General features: G+C 41.2%; 1 long non-coding RNA gene across 1 annotated transcript in view; it reads left to right on the top strand.

Moving 5' to 3' along the window:
- Positions 1-338: 338 nt before the first annotated feature.
- The window catches only part of LOC138924969 (uncharacterized), a 28,628-nt gene continuing 8,325 nt past the window's right edge, over positions 339-20,641 (top strand). The window contains exons 1-3 of the long non-coding RNA XR_011440456.1: positions 339-619; positions 11,899-12,014; positions 16,415-16,513. This is a non-coding gene — a long non-coding RNA (uncharacterized lncRNA). The remainder of the gene's footprint in view (positions 620-11,898; positions 12,015-16,414; positions 16,514-20,641) is intronic.

Below are 20,641 nucleotides of genomic sequence, written 5' to 3'. Positions count from 1 at the left end.
ATATGACAAAAACTCACCTATCCCCTATCCTGTTAGTTGGATCTCAACATTTTGCCACACTTAACTTCATTTAAAAAAACATCGTTTTAAGAAAAACACTGTTTACAGAGTCAAAACTCTCCATGGAGCCCCTAGTCCTATTCCCTTTTCATCTCCCCTTCCCAAGGAGCTATGGACTGAATTATATCCCACCAATAGTCATATGTTGAAACACTGACTCCCAATGTGACTGTATTTGGAAATAGGGCCTATAAGGAGGTAATAAGGCTAAATGAGGTCATTAGGGTGGGGGCCTGATCCAATGGGGCTGATATCTTAAAAAAAGAGGAAGAGACATCAGAGCTCTTTCTCTGCCATGTGAGGATGCTGAGGAGGTGACTGTCTGCAAGCCGGGAAGAGGAACTTCACCAGCCAGAACCTCAGCCTTGGACTCCCAGCTCCCAGAGCTGCGAGAAGAAAAATTTGTGTTGTTTAAGCCACCCAGTTTATGGCATTTTGTTATAGCAACCCAAGCAGACTACGACACGGAGGTGAGCACTGTTCTGAATTTGGTGTTTATCAACCCAAAGCAGGATTTATACTTTTACTACATTTATGTGGATCCGTGAACAAGAACTAGGTAAGTTTTTCTTTTTTGCAGTTTTAAAAACGTTACATAGATAGTATCATGGTCTACAGACATTGCATATTCTAAAGAAGTAGTCTATTTTCATTATAGCTGCTTTGAAAATTTGATGAAAATTATGGCCAATTTCCCTACAGAAAAATGTGCAATATTTTGCATAAAATTTCAGACAGTCCATAAACTGTGAAGCTCAATCATGAACCCAGATTAAGAACTTTTGCTCTAGTTATAATTACTCTTAAGAATATTCACCCCACAATATTGTAAGGTCCTAAACATGTAGAAATAGAGTAAATCATGACTACTATTCTGTGCTCACTAAGACTGGAACATGGACTCACATTTTAGAAAGATATTTAATAATAAAAATTGGGAATAAAAATGACTTTTCTTTTGAGTCACCAGAAAATTAAATTATCTACATATTCCATTTTCCAAGTTTTCTAAATAATTGAGGTCCAGCGGCAGAGAATTACACGGTAGTGATATTGACTTGGTAAGGTGTTAATGAAAAATAAGCTTCATTTGACCTGACAGGAAGGGTTTTAGTTATTATAAAAGAATAGAAGTAAAAAAATAATGTTCCTATAATTTAATACCTTGATTACTACAGTTAAATATCAAGTCCCAACTTGATATTTACAAGTTCCCTCATAAAATGCGAGGACACTCATCTACCTCCCTAGGAAACTGGAAAGCAAAGGATTTTTTAAGAACCCGGTGTGAAGCTTCTTGGAAAAGATGCCCAACATAAGGATGTAATCGTTTTCTGGCATGTTGGTGTGTGCCTCTGTACTGCACTGTGCCTTCCTCTGATAGTATCAGAATACTGTGAAAGACATTCAAGGCCAAATGAACATTTACAGATGAATTACCACCTGCCATGAACACAGAAAGAAATATTGATGTTAAATAGAGCCATTTGAGAACTCAAGCAGGGGAAAAGAGTGTGGAATGAATTGAGATCTGATGAGCCTAGCCAAGTTCCTGACGGGCAAGGTTAAATTGTCCCGCAGAAAATAGTGCAGGTCTAGAAGGCAGCAGGATATTATCTGGGAATCACATTCTTGTTCCTGTTGAAATCCAGTGTCGCCTATCTTTATCAAGGCCTGCTGGAAGCTATGAAGGAGACACATTCAGAGATTAGCTCTGGAGCAAATCTTTCCCAGGCAGAAAGGAAAAGGAAAAGGCTTAACTATCGTAAGATGAGAAATAGAAGATAGCATGTATAAAGTCAAAGCGAGACAGAAGTCTGTGGACAGGAACAATGTGTAGGAAAAAAGATCATTTTTAGGCCTCTTGGCCCGTAAAGAGAAATGAAGTGACAGAGAGATAGAAGGGGAGAGGCTGAGGAAACTGAGTTGCTCATACCTACAGGGAGATGGGCATTCTGAACATTATTCTCCTAGGTGACTGCTGGGTGGACAGAGCAGCACTGAGGACCAGCGTGCACCTTTGAGTCTGTACGTATATATGGAGGGAGAGAGAGAGAGATTGCTTGATTGATCTCTGGAGGACATAGGAGAAGAGGCAGTATTAATAAGATTTAGGAGGAAGGAGAGAAAGAATGATGACTAGGATAGCCACACCTTGACTGACTCCCCATATGGCCTATCTTCTCCTGAGAGTGTGGTAGGTTGAAAAATGGACCCTCAAAAGATATGCACTTCCTAATCCTGGGAACCTGTGAATGCTACCTTATATGACCAAAAGCAAAGGTCTTTGTAGGTATGATTAAGTGTCTTGAGATGAGGAAATTATCCTGGATTATCCTGGATTTTCTCTAAGTGAAAACATGTGTATCCTTATAAGAGGGAGGCAGAGGGAGATTTGTTACACATGCAGAAGAGAAAGAGGCAATGTGACCACAGAGGCAGAGATAGGAATGATGCGGACATAAGCCAAGGAATGCTGGCAGCCACAGAAGCTGGAAGAGGCCAGGAATGGATTTTCCCTTACAACCTGGAGTCAGCAGGGCCCTTCTGACCCCCTGAGTTCAACCCATTGAAACTGATTTCAGACTTCTGGACTCCAGAACTGTGAGAAAATAAATTTCTGTTGTTTAAAGTCTCCCAGTTTGTGTTAGTTTGTTACAGTGGCCATAGGAAATTAACGTAGAGACCAAATAGAAAATTAGCAGCAGAGAATCACACAACAGGGATGCCAAAGATTATATAGAAGAGGACTCTTTGAGTGAGAGTTACAGAGTTCAGAATCCCAGTGGGCTTTACTCACTTTAGACTGTTTGACATCTGAGTTATGTAACCAAATGAGTTTCCCAAAGTAAGAAGGTATATGAGAAAAGAATTAAGCATTTATCCTGCCTTTTCAGTAGAATTGTATTCCACAATAGCCGAGTAATCCCATTGACGAGGGAAGGCTCTTATTTTTTTAAATTTTTCCTTTTTCTCCCCAAAACCCCCCGGTACATAGTTGTGCATTTTTAGTTGTGGGTCGTTCTAGTTGTGGCATGTGGGATGCTGCCTCAGCGTGGCCTGATGAGCGGTGCCATGTCCGTGCCCAGGATTCGAACTGGTGAAACCCTGGGCCACCGAAGCTGAGCATGTGAACTTAATCACTCGCCATGGGGCCGGTCCCGGAAAGCTCTTTTTTAATACAGGGAGAAGGAATTATAGAACTAGGAAATCATCAATTTTCAACCACTTATGAAAAAATTGAGGCAAGGATCAGGCAAAGATCATCGGTGGTTGCTAAAGCATTAGATCAGTGGTTCTCAAGGTCAGCTCCTCACTGGAATCACTGAGGGGCTTTGAAAACGATTGATGCCTATAGCCAACCACTAGGGATTCTGATGGAACTGTTCTGGAGTAGGTTCCGGGCATCAAGATATTCAGAAGCTCCCAGGCGATTTCTAATGAGCAGCCTAGGTTACAAACGACTGCTGCCAAAATGTCACTCTACAGATTTAAAAAAATAATTAATTAATTACTTTTTTTAATCACACAAGGAGAAATGTACCTCACAATGGAGAGATCTGACTGTCACTACCTCAACCCAGTGAGCAAATTTAGCGTCACTGTGCTTAGAACTACCAGACATTATGTACCTTTCGATGGGATGTGATGCAGTACATGATCTTATCATGATGAATAAATAGACAAGGTCCTTAGCTATGTAAGAGTCCACAGAAAATTAGAAATTATAACTGCACCAAGTGCTACAAAGGAGAGGTACACACTGACAGAAGAGGGTTTAGGGGGGACAGATCTAGGATGAGGAGTCAGGACCATAGCGTCCTGGGTGACACATGCAATAGTGAAATTCACACCATTCCTCCATTCGCTGCTCCTAGCTGTCTCTCTCAAACCTCATTTCTGCCACATCATCTGTTTGGTTCAAGCTGCGTTCCGGGGGGAGTGGGAAGCTCATTTTATAGACCTCATGTGAGTGCCCCGCAGCCTCCTCCTCCTCCTTCACTGCTTATTGCTGAAGTAACAGCCCAAAAGAAGAGCAGCCTGCTCCTGCCTAAGTGCCCACGGCCCCCTGGGTGGCACTGTGACCAGAATGCCTTCCTTTTCCACTCGGATACTCATGAGCCAGCTCTTGAATCAATATTGGGGCAGTTTCCTCCCTTGGGAAGTGTGGCAGGCTGGGAGGACTGCTAGCTTTGGCATCAAGCAGTTCTGTGTTTGAATTCTTTCTCTGCCAATTAGCAGCTCTGTGACCTTAAGCATTGTATAACCTTTGAACCTTGATCTTTCTGATCTATAAAAAGGGAATAATAATAATACCTATTTACAGTGTACATATGAGGACAAAATAAGATAATGAGTGAAAGTGCTTAGGAAGAGAGCTGGTGCATAGTAGGTGCTCAAAGAATGGAGTCCTTCTGCTTTAGACTCTAATCACCTTCTTGCCAAATTGGTGGAAAGAATGACTTGCCAATGTGGTAGCCTGTCTTGTGCTCTCAGTATGTAGAGAAATGCTAGTGGTATGTGATGAGGATTTTTAGGCTGCTTAATTTTAAAATGGCTTATGATGAGGATTTTTAGGCTGGTTAGTTTTAAAACTACAGATGAGATTCAGGCTCCAAGGAGTGGGATTTGTTTGCCCCTTTGCTGGGAAACATTTACATTTCTAAGGGAAACCTCTATCTGTGAAGATGCCTCCCTCTCCGTGCCAGGAAGAAGGGGGAATGGTCTTATCTCTAGAAGCTCTTAATGTGGAAGGCAAGAACTTAAGTTGGTTGCTGTCTGGCAATCTCATGTAACTGATTTAGGGTGGTGGCTTCTGACCTTTACTTGATCCGATTTGATTCTTGTCTAAAAGTCATGGGATCACCCAACGACCAGACCCCACCTGCACTGATACCATTTTAACTTTTTTTCATGTTCTCTCCTTTGTCTTCGTAAAGAGATGACTCACATACCTATGCCTTAAATTTAGCCCTAACCCTCAACTCGGGGCAGCAGCAGGAGCTCTGCCTGCCCATGGGTCCTGTCCCCATGCCAGCGGGGGCAGCAGCAGGAGCTCTGACTGCCCGTGGGTCCTGTCCCCATGCCAGCGGGGGCAGCAGCAGCGGCTCTGCCTGCCCATGGGCTCCGTCCCCATGCCAACGGGGGCAGCAGAAGTGGCGGCAGCAGAAGCTCTGACTGCCCATGGGTCCTGTCCCCATGCTCTTCCACACTATTCTCTAAATAAAAGAGCGCTACTGCCAGATCTTAAGAGTCTAAGAAATCTTTCTTTCGACTCCTCGGCTCACCGACCCCGCATCAGTATGCACTTTGATTTCATTCCTTCTCTATGAGGGCTTCTCCAGAATCCAAAATCCAAATTGCCTGCTTGAGAAGACAGTGTCAGCGTCCATGCAGAGGATGCGTCTCGTAATCTCTACCTCGTCCCTGAGTTCCGGCCCCATGCCAACCTTGTGAATCCTCATTCAGATTGAATTTCTCCCTCACCCATCTAGGGCCACATTCCACATCAGCTTCCTTCACTGAACAATCATTTACTGAGAACTTGCTAGCATCATTCTAAGCACTGGAGAAACAGTGCAGTGGACAGATCATCTGCATTCAGAGAGCTTACACGCAGTGGAGGTGACAGATAACTCAAAAGCAAGTAAATACATAGTATAATTGCAGATACATCCTGTGAAGAAAATATAACACAGCAATTGGATAGAGAGCGAGGAAGGGTAGGGAGAGTTTTTTTAGCTAGAGCAGTCAGGAAACTTTTTTGTCCAGGAGACATTTCGATTGAACAGACTGAACAGAGAAGGAAGTCCCACAAAGATTAGGGGAAAGAGCTTTCCAGATGGAGGCAACAGCTGGTGCAAAGGCCGAGGCTAGACTTAGTTTAGGAGGTTTAAAGGATTGAAAGACCAGTGTGAATGGTGAGAGATGAGGTCAGAGAAGGAGGCGGGGTCAGATCATTCAGGGCCGTGGTAAGGAGCTGGATTTTATTCCACTGGAATAGAAAGCCATTTTGAGGACTTTTAGCCAGAGAGCAAATGCCCTAATTTTCACCTTAGAAAGATCACTTTGTGATCACTCTGTGTGACAAATGGTCTGTGTGTGGATAATGGCGGAGGCAGGCTGACCTGGGGGAGGTTATCATGCAGTCTAGAAGAGAGGATGGCAGCTTGGATTAGGGTTACAGCAACAGTGATGGTAGGGACTGGTAGGATGTGTGATATGCTTTTGAACTGAACAGCAGAACTTAACTAATTGGATATGGCCTAAGGGAAGGAGAAGAATCAAGAACGACCCCCAGATTCTTGGTCTAATTAACTGGTGACTGGTGGTCCCATTTAATTAGATAGGAAAGAGTTTGAGGGAGAGTGGATCTTGGAAAAGTAAAAGAGAATTCTGTTTTGGTCATGTTAACTTGGAAAAGTTTCTTAGACAACTAATTGTAAATATCAAGTAAATAACACAAGTCTTGAATAGGGAGATCCTGGCTTGAGTCATTGAGAATCATTAGCTTATTAGATTAGATAGTATTAAAGCCGTGGAGAAGAATATAAATGGAGAAGAAAAAAGGTCCAAGGACCAAGACCTGGGGCATCCCAACATGTCATGTGATGTCAGAATTGTGGCCTAGAATCCTCCTGACCTTCTGGGCTCTCTATCTAATGCTCCGCCCTAGGCCCAGCTCAAAGCCTGAGGCTTTCCCTGTTTTTCCTAGTTGACCCTGATTTTGCCTTTTTCAACCCCAGCTGGTCTTACAATCTATTTCCCTGATGTAGTCACACGTGGTCTTGCTTGGTTACTTTATCTCTTTGGTTTGCATTAATCTCCTTGCCCCACCTAAATTGCTGCCTCTTGGAGGGCAGTGAACACATTTAATAAATCCATGTATCTTCAAAATTTAACAGAGAACTATCAAGTGCTCAGAAATCCATGTTGACTGATAGGATAAGGCTGCTTGGGAAAGGCCCAGGAGGTCATGCTGGTGCTGCTGTGTTTGTGACCCCCATGTCTCCTGGCACACTCCCTCCAGGTGGTGCCACCAGGCAGGGATAAACCATTGTCTCCACTGTGGGAGATTAAATAAGCACCAGATAATCCCTCGGGGAGGCAGGCAGGCAAAGCAAAGCACAAAGAAGTGAAATTGCTTTCTTGATAAAGAAACAAACAGAAACAAAACAACACAACATAAACAAAACCCAAACTTAAGTGGAAGGGAAACGGCCTTCAGCACCCACTCTGGGAGCCTGACCACAAGATCTGTTTGTTGAATGAGGTAAGCCAATTTGAACACCAGTTAGTCCCTATTACATTTCTAGAACACTGTCATTACTGAAAATGTTGTGGCTGAGTGTTTTCTCTGTGCTTCTCTTTCCTCCTTGAATGTGACAATTGCCTGCAGCTTACAGAGCTGTTAGATCGTTAGCTGTGGCCAGAATGCCGACTCCTCATGGCCTGCTCAAAGCCTGTGCAGCGTCTGACCAGCAGCACAATGGACAAAGACGCTCACAGATAATGGAGAACTATGAGGGAGGGAGGAAAATGGAAGGGAAGCTGTGCATTGAAGCCGGGGAACACAAAAACTATCACAGCAGATGTAAGTGAGGAAGAACATGAAAATGCTGATGAATGGAAGGGAGTTGAAACTATAGAAACAAAGAAAAGATAAGATTATTGGAAAAGGAACAGAAAAGCACAACATGAAACATGGATCAGAGAAGAGAGAATGAATGTAAAAGTAACTAGAAAAAACAGTTGATGTGTGGATTAGTGTGAAAATTATACACAAAAATGGAAAAAAATAACTCTTTTTAGGGTAAACTTTGTGATACTTTAGGGCCTTTGGAATACTTGACCAGGAATGATGAATAACAGTGACTTTAATGGAATTAGATAATGCATTATTAATTAACTTTAGTGGTATAGTACATGCCTGAATTTATTTGGAAAATCAGAAAAATTAAACAATACATAATTAATATAATTCATGAAAGTCACAAGGAATGAATTGTTTTTAGTTACTATAATTAATACATGCTTACTGACATGTATACCCTTAGAGCAATCAGTGAGTTTTCATTGATATTTCTTCTAGTAATGAGACTGAACTCTGTATCACATGATATACAAAAACTAATGTGAATAACAATGAAGAAAGGAAAGAAATGATTCATTTCTGAAGCCTTCTGTATTGCAGGAAGACAATTTTTTTTTATACTTACCATAGTCACATTCACAAAATTGTAGGGTATAAAGTTGGAAAGCAGCCTATGAACATAGTTTGTCCATTCCCTCTGGCTCTGAATGCAATCCTAAGGCCTAAAATAGTTGGGAAGATTTGACCACGGTCAAAATAGATTTATAAAAACTAAAATGCTTTGCTACTATTACCAATAGCTCAGCCAATTTTTAGTGACAGATGAACAGCTATGTATCCATTCTGCCTAGAGTTATCAATCCAGAAGGCACCAGAGTCCCATGGATCATCCATCCATGGTCCACCCACGGGCCATCTGGGCTGGTGGGAATGGCCAGTCCTTTTGATATTTCCTGAGTGAATCACATCAAGAAGGATGGGGAGAAGATAGGGTCATTGGCCACAAACCAATTAGTTGCTTTGTTTCACTCAAGTATTACTTTCGGTCCTTGCTGGCACAAGTGAAATTAAGAAAGGTGTCATAGAAAATATTAGATTTGAAATAATCTGATTAAAAAATGGGCTAAAGACTTGAATAGACATTTCTCCAAAGAAGACATACAAATGACCACAGGTATATGAAAAATGTTCAAGGTCACTAATTGTCAGGGAAATTCAAGTCAAAACCACAATGAGATATCACCTCATGTCTGTCTGGACAGCTATTAACAAAAAACAAAAGATAACAAGTGTTGGCAAGGTTGTGGAGAAATTAGAAGTTTTGCACACTATTGATAGGAATGCAAAATGGTGCAGCCACTATGGAAAACAGTATGGAAGTTCCTCAAAAAATTATAAATAGAACTACCATATGATCCAGCAATCCCACTTACGGGTATTTATCCAAAAGAATTAAAATCAGGATCTCGAAGAGATATTAGCCCTCCTGTGTTCATTACAGCACTATTCACAATGGCCAAGATGTGAAAACAGCCTAAACGTCCATCAACAAATGAATAGATAAAGAAAATGTGGTACGTATCATGGAATAAGGCTGTGGAATACTATTCAGTCTTAAAAAAGAAGGAAATTCCAAAAAAAAAAGGAAAATCTTGAGGAGATTATGCTAAGTGAAATAAGCCAGTCATAGAAACACAAATACTACATGATCCCAATTATATGAGGTACCTAAAGTAGTCAAAGTCGTAGAATCAAAGAGTGGAATGACAGTTGCCAGAGACTGAGGGGAGGGGGGAAAGGGGAGTTGTTAATAATTGGGCATGAAGTTTCAGTTAAGCAAGATGGGTAAGTTCTAGAGATCTGCTGTACAGCATTGTACCTGTAGTCAACAATACCGTATTGAACAGTTACAAATTTGTTAGGAGGGTAGATCTCATGCTAAGTGTTCTTATCACAGCAAAATATCATAACAAAACAAAGCAAAAGGCCAGGATCAGTGGATTGCTACAAACTCTTTAATTTATGCTACTTTTTTAAAAAATCAAGAGGTCCAAATATATCAGAAATAAAGAAAAAAATCTATTTAGAGACTTCAAAAAAGAATTAGATCTGAGATTTAGGATGGTTGGCTACAAACTATCTGCCCATCCTCTGACGCCAACAAGCTAAGTGGCTTATTCAGTGGCCACTTTTAGACCCCGTGGTACACTGATCTATTCTTTGGTTTTAAGGCCCCTGGGAACTCTTTTTCAGAGCTCATATCAGGTCCAGTGAAGTCAACCTAAAATGTGGAGAAAATTGGTCATGGTTTTGGATTTGTTTAGGAAGCCCCAAAAGTACCTGGGAGGGGAAGTTGGTAACAGGTCTCATGAGTGACTCATAATCTCTGAAACCAACTCCCTCCCTCTGTAGTTCTGGGCCAGGTTTCAGCTGAGAACAATGAAAGACCCCAGAGGGGGACTGCAGCAAATGTGGGGTTCCAGGCACTCAACAATGTTGCCCATTGCCATGGCCATTTGCTGGGGAAATGACTTTGGTAGGAAAGGTTACATTTTTCCCTTCTCAGAATTTGGGGAACAGAGCATCCATGATAGAGAAAATAATATGAATAAATGCAAGACTCCAATAGAAGGCCTGTGTTGCATCCCTCCACCTTTTGGTCAGAGACAAGCACACTACCCTACAAAGAGGTTAAGGGACTTGCTCAAGTTTGCTGCCAATCAGAGATGAAGCATTGCTTTCTTCCTTCCACAAAACTGCATTCTTTGTGTACAACCAGAAATATTTCATGCCCTCACAGGACAAAAGAGATCAATAAGATAATGCCCCTAAACCCCAACCCTTGACCCTTGGCAGGTGGCCACTCTATATTGTACTTTACTTACAGCTTATCTTTTCAGACATGGCCTCTGCTCCTGTTCCCAGAGCAGGAGGCAGTGAATGGGAAGCTCCCTGTAGAGAATGACCCGTGAGGCTTTTCATCAGAGCACAGGGAAGCTGTGTTTGAAATGACTCCACACTTGTCTTAACAGGCACGACCCTTAATCCCAGGACACATTTTTCACTGTCGTGTCTGCCTTGTAGCCTGAATCAAGACAGTGATTCATTTGAGTTTTTCACATTCTCTCTTTCATTATTAGAAGAACCCTTGGGTCATTTATAGTTGGGACCTTGGCCCCACTTATCCTTTATTTATAAAAAAGCATGAACACTGTTCCTGTTCACAGGGAGGCCTACTTTACTTTCACTCCATTTTCTTCTGTTCACAAGGTCAGTATTTTTGTCTTCTTTCCTCACATAGACTATTTTTACATATGTGATGAGAAGGAAGCTCAAAGAAGACCTTTAAGGGCTCTGTCACTCTATGGCTTGTTAAATCCCATGTAGCCTTGTCCTTTGCCTACCCACTTCTCATGTGGCCTAAAGTGTTTTTCTCTGATGAGTACAATTACAGAGAGTGTATTTTGGCTCAGCATAAAGACAAGTGAACAGCAGTTATACATGCCTGAAAAAGAAATGGGCTGTCTCCAGAAGTAGTGATCTTGGCCTTTGAGGTATGTAGTCTATGTATTGGCCAATGGCCACGTATCAGAGATAACGTTGGAGAGGATTTGTGCACCAGATTAGGTGTGGCTCAATAAGAGCAAACATTTGAGTATTTCTTATGCTAGGCATAAGGAAAGTAAAGATAAGTGAGGCAGCCTTGCAGGGTTAGATTAGATGATCCTTCAGGTTCCTTTCAACTTTATACTATATCTGGATGCATATACTGACACTTCTAAGAAAAGTCTTAGTTACAGCTGGTTTCTTAGAGTTATTGACCTGGAATGATCTCTAGAGATCATTTTTGTTGAGCCTATTTTTTCTAATAGAAGAAGAAAATTTGGCTCCAAACGTGAAGTATTATTTCCCAAGATCACACAGCTAGTCAAGTTGTTTATCTAAAACGATAGACAAACTCCATGGATTACAGAGAAGGCAGAACACTTATGGCATGACAGTGTTCCAAATTTCCCTTCTGACTGGGGTTGGAAATTCCTACTTCTCTAGCTGCTATCATAGCTGCAGTTTGGGAAAGGGCCTAATTTTGCCCTCCTGTTTAACACCCTGATTCATAAGGGAAGAAAGTGGTGGTGGTGTCGGTTTCTGTTAAGACCTCAAAATCATCACTCAAAAGGAAGTGTAGCAACAAGAAGGAAGATGGTTGTCCCCCTTATCTGAGGTTTCACTCTCCTTGGTTTCAGTTACTTGTGATCAACCAGGTCTGAAAATAATGCTTTGTCACAATATCTACATCATTCACCTCGCTTCATCTCATGACATATGCATCGTATGATCTCACGTCATCACAAGAAGAAGGGTGAGTACAGTACAATAAGATATTTTGAGAGAAAGAGAGACCACATTCACATAACTTTTATTACAGTATATTGTTATAGTTCTACTTTATTATTAATTGTTGTTAATCTCTTACTGTGCCTAATTTATAAATTAAACTTTATCATAGGTATGTATGTATAGGAAAAACCACAGTATATATAGGGTTCAGTGCTATTCATGGTTTCAGGCATCCACTAGGGGTCTTGGAACGCATCCCCCACCAATAAGGGGAGACTACTGTAGTCGTTTCCAAGGTGTGATTGAAGGGAGTGCCATGGTTACCATTGCATATATCAATGCCAATCATCTTTCCATCAGAATAGTTTCACTGTTCTGGGCCTTGAAGGTATTTGCAGTCTTAAAGAATTCTCCATTTAAAAATCACAGTTAATGTAACTAACTCTATCAGTTAATACTTCAGTTAACCACCAGCATTTTGCATATCTCCTATGTGCCAGGCCCATAATGACCTCATTTAATTTACTAGCTGATAGATACCTGAGAGGAAGGCTCTGCAGGGAATGGGATACTAACTAGGTATCTTGAGGTTGGGTACCAGGATGATTAGGAAGGTGAGCTTTGGACTCGTACAGAACTGGATTCTAACATCAACGCTGCCATTTATGAGTACCGTGACCTTGGAAAAGTTAGCCAGCTAAAGTATGTAAGCCCAAGTTTCTTTGTTTGTAAAATAAGGATATTAATAATACCTCTTAGTGTTCTTCTTCTTCTTCTTCTTATTTTTGAGGAAGATTAGCCCTGAGCTAACATCTGCTGCCAATCCTCCTCTTTTTGCTGAGGAAGACTGGCCCTGAGCTAACGTCCCTGCCCATCTTCCTCTACTTTATATGTGGGACGCCTGCTACAGCATGGCTTGATAAGCAGTGCGTAGGTCGGCACCTGGGATCCGAACCACTGAACCTCTGGCCGCCAAAGCGGAACATGCAAACTTAACTGCTGTGCCACCAGGCCGGCCCCAATCTCTTGGGGTTATCTTTGAGAGTTAGTTAAGTAACATTTGTAAGGTACTTGAGAGAGTGCTGGGCACATACAGAGTATTCCACGAATGTTAATTATTTCTATTATATCAGAACTAAAGAAATGGACTTCAATAGTGGAGGGAGAAAGGCACCAAAGAAAAGCTACACCTACAAAACAGCTTTGCTCAAAGTCAACTTTACCCAGGCAGTCTTATCTCAAGAGGAAAGACTGTATGTCAGAAAGCACAGAAAAAACCCAAAGGAAGCTGCGTATGAGCCACGTTGCAAAGGAACCCTCCCCTCCACATAAGCTCTTGGAGGATAGCAAGTGTGTGTAGTTTGGTTTGCATTGCGTCTTATTTTTCTTCCTTATCCCAAACTTCCTGCACTCAACACTCCAGCTGCTTAGAATTTCTAACTTCCAGATAATTACACCTGTTCCTTTTGCCTGGGAAACATTCTGCTTAACTGGCCTGGTCAATTCTGACTTGAACGTCAGGTCTCAGCCTAGAGATAACTTCCTCTGGGAAGCGCCCTTGTCCCACTAAACTGAGCTGAGTACCCCTCTTGTGTGTTCCCCCACAGCACCCTGCCAGAGAACTTACTGTGTTTATGATAACCACTTGTTCATGACTGCCTTCCCCATCAGGTTATTAAACTCAGTGAGAGCAGGGGCCTCATCTAGTTTATTCATTATACAACCCCAGCTTCCAGCATAACTGGTAATTAGAAGAACTCAATAAATACTTACTAAATAAGTGAGTGAGTGAATGAATGAATTATATGCTGAAGTTTGAGGGAGGGGAAGTTGCCTTGGGTCTATCCTAGCATTCCTACTTTATATGTTAATTTTGATCTGAGAAGATCCTTGCTAGGATAATATCATTAGTGTTTCCCTTTTCCCTTGTAGAGACTGCCCACAGATTATTTAAATGTCAAAACATGGAAAGCTTTTCATAAAGTTAAAAATAATGTATGTAGGGACCAATCTCTGCTTACCAAACCTATTGTTGACCAGGATCTTGGTGCTTTATCAGATGAAGGATATGTATCTGATTCAGTTGTTGGTGGAGATAGCTTCCAAATCATTAAAAAAAAAAAAGAAAAAACACCATAAATCACTGTGAAAGGAAAACAAATTTGACTTTCTTCTCAGTTGGAATCTATTTGTACTATTTTGGACACAAAAGACTCTCAATTACTTTCCCCTATGTTGGGACTTTTCCAATTAAGCATATGACCTCTTCTTAATTGGTGGTTAATGTGGGGTGACCATACATTTATCATTCAAACCAAGGCACTTTTGAGCTCCAGCCTGTGCCCTAGGCCCGCGCACAGTTCCTCTTTGTTCCATGTGTTCAACAAATGAAAGAGGAATCACAAACCTAACTTCCTCTACAACAGAGGGATTGGAAAGGCACACTTAACAAGATGTATTTTAAGATTCATTTGATGTTAAAAACCTTAGTCCAGTTGTTATAAAACAGGACTTTCGAATGGAAGAAAAACAACATGTGGTGGTATGGGTTTTACCTTTCTGTTAAGAAATAATTTATTTTGAAATGATTTCAAATTTGCAAGTCAAGTACAAAGAACTCTGAGATCCCCCTCGCTTAGATTTCCCAACTGTTAGTATTTCACTGCGTTGGCCCCATTTCTCTGTCTCTCTGTGTCTTCCTCTTAATTGTGAGATTTGGAAAAAGGAGAGGAAAGTCCATTCTTCTTATTCAAACCATGGGAGCAGTGTCAGCAGGAGGACTTGGGAAACAACCAAATGAGAAAGGCTAGAAATTGGGGAACAGAAGTATTTTTGGAGGCAACCTCCATACGCTGGGCCCTGTGCTAACTGCTTTGTGAACATTCCCTCTTCAAATCCTCTGAAGTGGGTATTATTCCTGTTGTATAGATGAGAAAACTGGGGCTCAGAATGGATAAGCAACTCGCCCAAGGTCACAAGCTAGGAAATTGGCTGTGCCTGAGTGTACCGTTTTAAAGCTTCTCCTTCCGTCATAACACATCCTGTCATTACAAAAAGAGCATCCAATTGGGAATAAAAAGGCCCAGCTCTGCGCCTAAACCTGTGCAACCTTGGGCAAGCCACTCCACTTCATAGATATTCAGCTTTCTCAACTGTAAAATAAGGAAGACTAGACTCACTTGATCTTAAGATTCCCTCCGGGTCTAAACTCTCTGAATAATTTCATAAATTCTCTATTTGCGCTGGCTCACTAGTAAAAGTACATCACCATAAGAATAGGAGAACTGGGACATGGGACATATGCAATTCAGTAGCAAAATAGTTATTTCCTCCTATGTGTTGGGTTGTCTACTTTGTAGCCTCTTTAAAGGGTCTGTGGGTCTTGGACCTTTCGCTGCTTTTTCCCCTATGCTGGTCACTGTGCTTGGAGCTTCAGGTGTTGGGATAATTCTGAAGGCTAGGAGGTGGAAGTGCCTCTGATGGATGAATTGAAGGAGTGGATTGAAGGGCTGTAGTTTATTTATTTAATTTTTTTTATTGATTTCACAATAGTTTACATCATTGTGAGATTTCAGTTGTACATTATTTCTTGACTGTCACCACATAAGTGCTCCCCTTCACCCCCTGTGCCCATCCCCCACCCCTCTTCCCCTGGTAACCACCGAACTGTTTTCTTTGTCCATGTGTTTGTTCATATTCCACATATGAGTGAAATCATCTGGTGTTTGTCTTTCTCAGTCTGGCTTATTTTGCTTAGCATAATTCCCTCCAGCTCCTTTCCCGTTATTGCAAATGGGATGAATTTGTCTTTTTTATGACTGAGTAGTATTCCATTGTATATATATACCACATTTTCTTTATCCAATCATCAGTCGATGGGCACTTAGATTGTTTCCATGTCTTAGCTATTGTGAATAGTGCTGCAGCGAACGTAGGAGTGCACATGTTATTTTGCATTGTTGATTTCAAATTGTTTGGGTAGATACCCAGTAGCGGGATAGCTGGGTCATATGGTAGTTCTATTTTTAGTTTTTTGAGGAATCTCCATAGTGTTTTCCATAGTGGCTGCACCAGTTTGCATTCCCACCAGCTGTGTGTGAGGGTTCTGAAGGGCTCTACTTTTGTTCATGAGCTTTGAACTCACCCTTGATGGCCCAGAGGTCACCCTGTCTATGTACAAGTTTCCTTAGATAGTCCATTCCATTTTCAGACAGTTCTAAATATTTTTTAAAAACGTCTTCTTTCTAAATATTTGACTGTCCTTCAGAAACTATCGTATGTGTACCCACAGAGTTATGCATGATACTCTAAGAGGCCGCCAAACAAGCCACAAGATACATACAGGACAGTGTTTGAAATTAAGTTGTTGGTAATAAAAAAATATTAGTTTTTAAATTTAAACTCTGATGTTTTATGAAGCAGAATAAAAAGTCCTGTGGGCTTTTAATGGAAAACGTGAGAAGCCCCAACAATCTTACCACTGGCGTGGATTCTTTTTGTCTTACCACCTGGGATCTGAAGGTAAGCATTCTATTCCTTCTGTCATTAAGGATCCTAGGGTTTGAAAGTTTGAGATGTAGTGATATTTAAGGAGTAGAACATAGTGCCTAGTAGATAGTATGTGCTAAAAAACCCCAGTATTTTTGTTACTATTATTATATCAAGCTCAATTCTCTTTTTATATAATTTCCTAACCCCAGCTCTAACTTTTTCCTTGTTCTGTTTCTTTACAATAGGAATTCTTTTAGCATTTGACTTCCGGTGAAGGTTGACCCAATCTCCCCTCGTTTATTCTGAATCCACTGCTTGGTTTTGAACTCCATTGTTTCCAAATCTAATCCTTGGGAAGATAGTGACTCTAAGATCATCAACACATGACAAATATGTGATGGCAGCTAACCTATTCCTCCTGAGACCTTTTTCTCCTGATTAAATATTCCTAATTCCTTCAACAGTTCTTCATATGATTTTTATCATATGGTTTTATCAGGATGGTTCTCTCACCATCTTGGTCCCCTCCTCAAAAGATACTCTGATTTATCTACTTCGCTCTCAAAGAACTGATCCAATACTACGAAGAGTCTTCTCCTTATTTGTGTTGTACGCCTTCCCCTGAAGGCTGATTAGCTTCAAGAGATAGAAGTCATCACAATTTTACTGAATGTGTGCACTAGTACTAATTGAGAAGAGTGACATAAGCTATTAAACAGTTAAAGTTATTTGGCTGTTCAGCTTCCTTGCTTGCTTGCTTGCTTGCTTGCTTCCTTCCTTCCTCCCTCCCTTCCTTCTATCCCTCCCTTTTTCTTTCTTTCTCTCTCTCTTTCTTTCTTTTTTTTAAAAAGAAACATTATTTCCTTTTTAGGAATTATCTCTTCCCCAAAGGATATTATCTGCTGTGATTGTAATCTGGGGTCCTGTTTACTCCTCCTCAAGGACTAGGTAATGACACAGGCTAGGTCGGTCTGCTCTTCTCTGCCTGGAATTTAAATCTTGAACAGAAGGACGATGACGATGAAAGGAGCTGGATTTCCATCCCACCCCAGCAAGGCTCCTTGGTCATACTGTTCTTTGTATGTAGTTCCATTGTTTCAGTTTCTGCTTTCTAGCCTTCCATTCTTTCTGAGAATCTCACATCCTCCTAAGACATCCCTTTGGCTTAAGTTAGCGAGAGTTGCTATCTATTGCTTACAACTGAAGAACCCTAACTAATACTACCGTCGTACGTGGCAGTATGCCTATATACCATATAAGTACTTCTACAACATCTCTTCCCAAAGGATCCTTTATTTATACAATTAAAAAAATTATAAGTAATCTCCTGCCTTTTAATTTTTTACCATAATGTGCTATCTATCTTTATTTCCAGGAGGCTGAATTTGTGGTAGAGAAATCTGAATGTGTTCCCATCTTCCTCTCTTTGCTAAAATATGATTCTATAATTTTTACTAGGAAATTAATCAATAAAGGACCTAATTTGGACTTGACATAAAAGTTTAGTGGCCTTTTGAAATGGCAAAATGTCTGCCTCTTAAGTGGGAAGAAGTCACCTCAGTTGTGGAATTTTGTGAGGCACAAGACATTGGATTCTCTTCCATGTAAAACTGGGGGAGTAGGAAGCATTTGCATCTGCCAAAATGTCAGTATTCTGCAATTAAGTCAGATTTCATTCTCTTACTGGTGTTGAAATGACAAATGGAAAGCTGGTACCTTAGCATAAGATTAAAATCAGTACTTGAGTGAAGATGAAAGCTGTGCCAGTGAAGTGGCAAAGCAACTTGCGGCCAATGCTTTTGCGTTACAGTGAGAGTACAAACAGTTCAACATCCTGCTTGTGCTTGACACACATCTAGCCAGACAATTTTGACATGTTGGGTCTGTGCTCATCACCTTCAGTTCAGTTTGTGTGTGTGTGTACGTGTGAGAAAGATTGTCTCTGAGCTAATATCTGTGCCAATCTTCCTCTACTTCATGTGGGAGGCCACCACAGCATGGCTTGGCAAGCAGTGCTAGGTCCACATCCGGGATCTGAACCCACGAACCAGGGGGTGCTGAAGCAGAATATGCAAACTTAACCAGTACACCACTGGGCTGGCCCCTCCTTCAGTTCAGATTTTTGTTGCTAAAATTTTCATACCCCTTTCCTACTGGTGAGATTTCAGCCAATATTTGACTGGGAATACCAGATCTTTTCTCTGGGAAGTAGATGCTGAGACAGAATTAGTAGTGCAAGAAGTTTATTGCGGGTAATACCTGTGAAAGCAAAAAGGGAGAGGAAGCAAACTTGAGCAGGGAGAGCCACAGGCCACTGTGCAGATCTGACAGTTTCTGCCAACCCAACAGGGAGCGCCAGAGCAAAGACTGCCTATTAGAGGAGTCTTGCTTTAAGCAAAAGCAGCCAGGCCCTAGTATCCTCTTCTCGTGGTCTTTGGTGGAGGACTGCCCAGGAGGAGTGTAGCCTTCGTTCAAAATCTGTGTATTGGGGCTGGCCCCGTGGCCGAGTGGTTAAGTTCTCGCGCTCCGCTGCAGGCGGCCCAGTGTTTTGTCAGTTCGAAACCTGGGCGCGGGCATGGCACCGCTCATCAAGCTACACTGAGGTGGCGTCCCACATGCCACAACTAGAAGGACCCACAACTAAGAATATGCAACTATGTACCTGGGGGCTTTGGGGAGAAAAAGGAAAAAAATAAAATCTTAAAAAGAAAAAAAATCTGTGGGTCCTGAAATAGCTGGAGCCAGCAGTTATTGAACTCCTCGCAACTGAATGGAGATCTGAGCTGCATACTCCCATGGCTGTCATACTGTCTGTCTGAATTGTGTCCTAAACTCATTCTTGGCATAATTACTCAGTGGGTGGACTCCAGAGTGTAGGTTTGAATCCCAGCTCCAACATTTGCTCATATGAGACCTTAGAAAAAACTTTAAACCTCTCTGTGCCTGATACTCCTCATCATTAAAGTGGAGATAAAATCAGTAATAACCTCATAGAATTATTGTAAAGCAACTAGAAAACTGCTTGACACTGTATATATTGTATATAAGTATATAAGCATAAAATGTTGCACAGTGTATATTTGTTATTATTTATTTGTTCATTGAATGTCGACTACTTGCCCATCGCCATTGACCTATTTTATAGAAGCATTCAGGTTACCTTCTCTGAATTAGCTTGGTTGTCCGTGAGGCAACGATTACAATCTACCTTTTATTAAAAGTACATCTGAGGGACTTGGGAGACACTAACTAATGCCCTGATTACCACTCAGTGCTACGATCAAGGACCTAGCTCATGTCTTGTGTGCAGACTTCATCGTTTCTGGTTTTTATTTTATTTTTTTTAAGATATTTTATTTTACTATTTTATTTTTCCTTAAGAGATTAGCTTTGACCCTGGAGGCTAACTGCAATGTGGCAGCCTCTCAGCCTTAGATGTCAAGCTTCTATTTATTTGTATGTCGAGATGGAAAAAGGACCACTCTTTCCAAACCATCACACCAGTGGGAGTAAACAGGACCACAGGCTGCACTTTTAGGAACTATGGAGAAAGAACTTCCTTAAAAGAAGTTCCCTCAGTGCTGTCAGGGAAATCATTTTATTTATTGAACAAACACTGATACAGTAATGAGAGGTCCCAGTTATTTCTCTAAATGCTTTAAAGTATCAACTAATTTAATCCTTATAACTACTCTATGACATAAATGAAGTACTTGATTTAAATACTGTCAATACTCCCACTTCGTAGCCATGGCATTTGAAGCACAAGGAAATTCAATGACATGCCTTAGGGGACAGGCTAATGAGAAATAAAGTTGGATTTGAACACAGGTAGAGTTTGTATTTTCAGTTTTGTGCTTGTAACCCCCAGACATCCTGCCTCCTCAGTAAGTGCTCATCTTAAAATGCATTCTTTGCTTCTATCATCCTATTGTGAGGACCCTGTGGAGTATAAATCTCTGAAAGAAAGGTTCTAAGTTACCCTGGGACTGAGGCTCCAACTATCTTGCTTTTGAAAGGAGCCCTTCAATTGTGCGGTTCTGAGTTTACGTTACTCTGAGACTTTTAATTTGGAAACTTACGTTGAAGCCCACCTGAACTCTTAGTGGTTCCTGGGATGTAATTTGCCAATCACTTGGCAAAATACTTAGGACGAGC

The sequence above is a fragment of the Equus caballus genome, chromosome 7 (genome assembly GCF_041296265.1).
Source record: "Equus caballus isolate H_3958 breed thoroughbred chromosome 7, TB-T2T, whole genome shotgun sequence".
Taxonomy (NCBI): Eukaryota; Metazoa; Chordata; class Mammalia; order Perissodactyla; family Equidae; genus Equus; species Equus caballus.
The sequence above is the reverse complement of the archived record's forward strand: the minus strand, read 5'-3'. Positions and strand labels throughout refer to the sequence as shown.